Source organism: Jaculus jaculus, chromosome Y (genome assembly GCF_020740685.1).
Source record: "Jaculus jaculus isolate mJacJac1 chromosome Y, mJacJac1.mat.Y.cur, whole genome shotgun sequence".
Classification (NCBI taxonomy): domain Eukaryota; kingdom Metazoa; phylum Chordata; class Mammalia; order Rodentia; family Dipodidae; genus Jaculus; species Jaculus jaculus.
This window is the reverse complement of record NC_059126.1, coordinates 10478287-10484456: the sequence shown is the minus strand read 5'-3', so window position 1 is coordinate 10484456 and position 6170 is coordinate 10478287.

Below are 6170 nucleotides of genomic sequence, written 5' to 3'. Positions count from 1 at the left end.
TGTAGAGTTGGTTTCCCATAGTCACCCTTAAGGATCTGATACTCACTAGATTTGCTTCGAAGTAGATATTTTAAATTCAGTGTTTTGAGTCTGTATCAGTGGCACATTCCATCTTGTCGACACACAAATTACAAGAAATATTATGCATCAGTTAATTTGCAACATACTACTGAACACATGAAAAAGAATTGACTACCCTATGCCTTGCATTCACTTATGAAGTTCATAGTAAATTATTCACAGATTTCTGAACATTTGAGTCTGTGTCAGCATGGTTCACTTTTTTTGAGGGGTTGGGCAAATTGTGGGTGAAATGAAGCACATCTTGCTGAGAGGTCTGTCTGTATCTCATGATGGCCTGAAGTCCTAGCTCTTAATGGAGACAGACAAATGTTCCTTCATACATTGGATTCCAGGTGCAGGTGTATTTGGGAATGACAGCCACACTCATCATGTCAACGATGAGACTGAAATTTTGACATCTGTAAACTCACACTTTAGTTCATTGTCTGCAACACATGATTTCTCTGCCTACCCTATGGATATCTTTAGTAAACAGAAAGAGAATTACTTTTTTAAAGTGACATTAATATTTCATTCTCACCAGTGAGAAGCATCTAGATAAAATGGAATCATAGAAAAGATAGATATAACATCTCAGAACATTCCATCAAAGTTTAGAAATAGGTGAAACTAGCCTGGCATGGTGGTGAATGCGTTTAATCCCAGCACTCAGGGGGCAGAGGTAGGAGGATCATCATGAGTTTGAGGACACCCTGAGACTACATAGTGAATTCCAGGTCAGCCGGGAATAGAGTGAAAAATTACCTAGAATAAACAAAAATAAATAAATGAAATAATAAAATAAATAAATAAATAGATAAAAAGGTTAAACTTTTGGAAGGCAATTTTTTTCTGTGTTTTGAATGTATACATTCAGGTCATAATATTAAAGTCAGTAATGTACAGGTCAGTAAAACGAAAGTAGCATTTTAACAACATTGATTCTACATGTAGAATTATATTGCTGTGTCCTATCTATTATCTATCTATCTATTTATCTATCTATCTATCTGTCTATCTACCATCTAATTATCTATCTCTACTTCACATTTCCTTATATCCCAATTTGTGAGAAAAAAAAAACATAAAGTGTAAGATTCTTTCCTCCCTAGGTTTTGTTTATATTACCTTTTTTATTTGTTTTATTCATATTTTTATTAAATAATTTTGTATTCATTAAATACCGTCAGTTTGGTACCAAAATTAGGCTCATCCATGACCTACCCCCTCCCCTTCGCCCCTCCTTGTTGAGGTATATGGGTCATGCCTTGTGGAGTTAGCCCACACTTATGGGTAAGATAAATGTCTTTGCATATCATGATGTAATATGTGGCTCTGACACTCTTTCTGCACCTTCTTCTGCAAAATTTCCCTGAGCCATGTTAGGTTCACTTTTGGTCTGCTTTAGTGATGAGGTGTTGGAGGCTTCTGGAGCTCTGGCTCTCTGTCTCTCTCTCTCTCTCTTTTTTTTTTTTTTTTTTTGCTTTTATTTATTTGTTTTTTTTTCTCACAATTTTTATTAACATTTTCCACGATTATAAAAAATATCTCATGGTAATTCCCTCCCTCCCCCCCAACACTTTCCCCTTTGAAATTCCATTCTCTATCATATTACCTCCCCATCTCAATCATTGAAGTTACATACATACAATACCAATCTATTAAGTACCCTCCTCCCTTCCTTTCTCTTCCCTTTATATCTCCTTTTTAACTTACTGGCCTCTGCTACTAAGTATTTTCATTCTCACGCAGAAGCCCAGTCATCTGTAGCTAGGATCCACATATGAGAGAGAACATGTGGCGCTTGGCTTTCTGGGCCTGAGTTACCTCACTTAGTATAATCCTTTCCAGATCCATCTATTTTTCTGCAAATTTCATAACTTCATTTTTCTTTACCGCTGAATAGAACTCCATTGTATAACTTTGCCACATCTTCATTATCCACCCATCAGTGGAGGGACATCTAGGCTGGTTCCATTTCCCGGCTATTATAAATTGTGGCTCTCTGATTTGGTAGGAGTTGATTTTTCTCTGTGTTGATCTCCTTCCCCCTTCTGTTGGTATCCGGTTCATCAGGAAAACAGCACCCTTGCTTGTTTCGCCTACAAGAAGCAGATCACAATAACCAAACTCGAAGTAGGCACAAAAACCTTCAAAGTCCATGAAAACACCAACCAACATTTACCATCACAATATGGTGGGGATCGAATCAAATCTCACAGTCATTACCCTAAATATTAATGGACTTAATTCACCCATCAAGAGACACAAGCTAACAGGATGGATCAAAAAATTATAAGCCTCAATCAGAAGCCTTCAAGAAACACACCTCACCATTAAGACACTTCCTCAGGGTGAAAGGTGGAAAACAATATTCCAAGTAAATGGGAATAAGAAACAAGCAGGTGTAGCTATATTTATATCAAATAAAATAGACATCAAACCAAAAAATAATGAAAAAAGACAAAGGCCACTTCCTACTTATCAAGGGAACAACCCATCAAGAGGATATTACAATCATAAATCTGTATGCACCAAACACAGGAGCACCACAGTTCATAAAACAAAACCTACTTGACAATAAAACAGAAATAACCACCAACACCATCATAGCTATGGACATCAATACACCATTTTCAGTAATAGAAAGATCATCCAAACAAAAAATCAAAAGGGAAGTAAGAGAGCTCAACAAAAGCATAGATCACTTAGACCTAATGGACATCTACAGAACTTTCCATTGCAAATCCACAGACTACACATTCTTCTCAGCAGCCCATGGAACATTCTCTAAAATTGACCATATATTGGGTCACAATGGAAGCCTCCACATATTTAGGAAGATTGACATAATTCACTGCATGATATCAGCTCACAATGCTATATTGCTAGATATCGACAACAAAAGACCCGCCAAGAATCCCAATGGTACCTGGATTCTGAACAGCATACTTTTAAACAATAAATGGATAGTGTATAAAATAAAAAATGAGATTGCAAAATGTCTGCAATGGAATGACAATGAGAACACATCATACCAAAACTTATGGGACATAATGAAGGCAGTCCTCAGAGGAAAATTCATAGCACTCAATGCCTTCATTAAAAAAGAAAGATCCCAAATCAATAACCTAACCATCCACATAAAGGAACTGGAAAAACAAGAAAAATCCAACCCAAAGAGCTCCAGAAGGAAAGAAGTAATTAAAATCAGAGCAGAAGTTAATGAATTGGAAACCAAGTAAACAATTAAGACAATTGACAAAACAAAGAGCTGGTTCTTTTCAAAAATAAACAAGATTGACAAACCCCTGGCCAATTTGATCAAGCAAAAGATGGAGAAGCTTCAAATTAACAAAATTCAGAATGAAAAGGGAGAGATCACAACAGACATAAGTGAAATTGGAAGAATCATCAGGAAATATTTCTAAAACATCTATTCCACAAAATTGGATAACTTGGAGGAGATGGATAAATACCTGGACACATACCATCTATCAAAGTATTACCTTATTTTAATAGGAAGAATACTTTTTAAAAAATCAAATTTTGTTGAACAATATTTATTATATGAAATAGTGGCATGTCTCATACTGAATAATATGAAAGTCATACAAAATCATACTGCTCATTCAACTTATTAACAATATTTTGTTTTTTCTAATTTCCTAGTTACATCATCCACTACATCCTGAAAATTCAGGTAGAAAGAGTTACATCATCCTTCATCTCTAGTTCTTCCAGTTCTCGTATGTTATCACCCAATAAAGACACTATCCAAAAATTGATTTCTAGTCATTAATATATTAGTTTTTACTTGAATATTCAGCAACTAGATTCTTTTACATTAAATCCTAATACAAAAGAGGGAAATAGTCTCTGAATTTTGACTTATTTTTCAAACAATTGAAATTCTGGACACAATTGTTCTTTCCAGTGTGGTCTTGATATTGTGAGTGGTTTTTCTGCATGTGTATGTGAGTATCATGCACATTAATACTTGTAGAAATACTGATTTGCATGTGGCATGTGCAAAGGTGAGCCTGCTGTCAATGTCATTATCCTATTCCTCAGGGTGAGTTATTTCTTGCTGAACCTGGATCTCACTGAATCTCCCAGGGAAATCATAGGCACGTCTGTGTTCATGCTTTCTGTGCTTCCCTACTGCTGGGGCTTCAGAACTATGCTAAAACACCTGGATTTTTATATTCTAACAAACTCAGTTACGCTCCTCATACTTGAATGACAAACAAACTTATCCACAGAACCATCTTCACAAGTCATAGAATTTTTTAAGTGGGGAAGAGAAGAGGTCAGATTCCTGATATCTTTCAAATTTCTATGAATAGAAAAAATATTTGTTGAAATTTTCTTATTTCTAGAGTTAATGTTTTTGCAGAAAGACTCTGTCCTTAGTCTCATGCATGTATCAAGAGATTCGCTCATTTTATGGAAGGCCATTATTAAATAAGTGTGTGGAATACAATGTTGAGGGGACATTTCTTTTCTCATAAACTTCACAAAGAAGCAGGTGATTATTTTGGGTGTTGGAGGAGGCTGTTGGAGATGGAATGTTTCCTTTTTACCCTGGATTTGCTAGAACTCAACATATAAATAATTCTGCTAACAAAAATTGTGAATAACTTCAGGTATATGTCCCTGATTGCTATGTCTAAGAAAATAACCCATAATTATACCCTGACATTATGACACTATAGAATTTTAGCTGATAAATAATTCATGACTTTTCCAAGCAAGTGCATATAGTATGGTAGGGCATATGCCTGGTGTCGCATGAACTGAGAGTGTGAGGCAAGAGTTACTGAGATCAAAGGCATGGTCTACATAGACTGAGTTAAGACAAGAGAGTATGATATTTTATCTGCTAGATTTTAGAAAAATCCAAAGCAAAGCCATCGTGTCTTCCAGATTTTGTGAAGTTGTGTTCATGAAAGGTAACATATTTTTCTTTGCAACTTCAAAAAGTGAATAAAAATCATTAACATCATCTGCAGCTGTGCATCTCTGGGTCATTTACAATTTATTCATGACACTCTAACTGGGCGCTGGCAGGGAATGAAATGTAGCATGAGCTAAGACCTCATGGTTCTTTCAAGACTGGACAGCAACTCAATTTTTCATAGAGATTTTTGTGTTTCAGTGGAAATTTTACAATTTTGTTCCAGCCACAACGCCACATTTTTTTCATCCACACAAGAAAAATCTTGCTGACCTCAACTTAAAAGTGATGAAATTTCCTTACAACCATCATAAAATTCAACCTCATGTACATAAATCCTTAACAGACGAAGCTCTACTATGCTGATTAACTGGTGAGGCTATGGACACTGTGCCATAATTCCCTGAGAACTTAAAAACAAGTCCAGTTATATGTGTCACCCATTCCTCTAACTTTTCTCATCAATTTCTATTGGAACCATGGCACATTATTTTTATCAAAATATAAACATCAAATCTTGTGGGTGATAATATAGTTTCAAATCCATGAAAATTACAGTCATATCCCTTGAAACTATGGTTAAGTCCAAGGGATGTTTAGGATTATTTGTAGCTTATGGTGATATAAGTAAATCTTTGGCAAAATTTTGTTTAAACTTAGCTACTCATGTTTTAAGATATGCATACAATTTTTATTTATTTTATTAGCTATGGACATCCTTTTTTAAATATTAAAAATGGTTTATGAAATGAAAAAAAAGAAATTCAAGAAAAGTAAAACCTATTTATAAGAGTGGTTATCCATTCCACCATAACATTTTTAAGTGAAAAGGCCAAAGTATGGCATGGAAAGTTATAGAAAACTTAGCCAAAATACAACATGGAAGGGAACACATTTACAGGATAATTTTATTGATTTCCAAGATATAAACTGTGACAGTTTTATGTAGGGCTCACTCTAGTCACAGGTGTTCTGGAATTCACTATGTATTCTTAGTTTACTTTGAACTCAAGATGATCTTTCTACCTCTGCCTCTGGAGTGCTGAGAATAAAGACATATGCCACCATGCCCAGTTAATTTTGGTGCTTTTATTGTATTGTTTTGTTTTTATGCTTTCTCTCTCTCTCTCTCTCTCTCTCTTTTGTG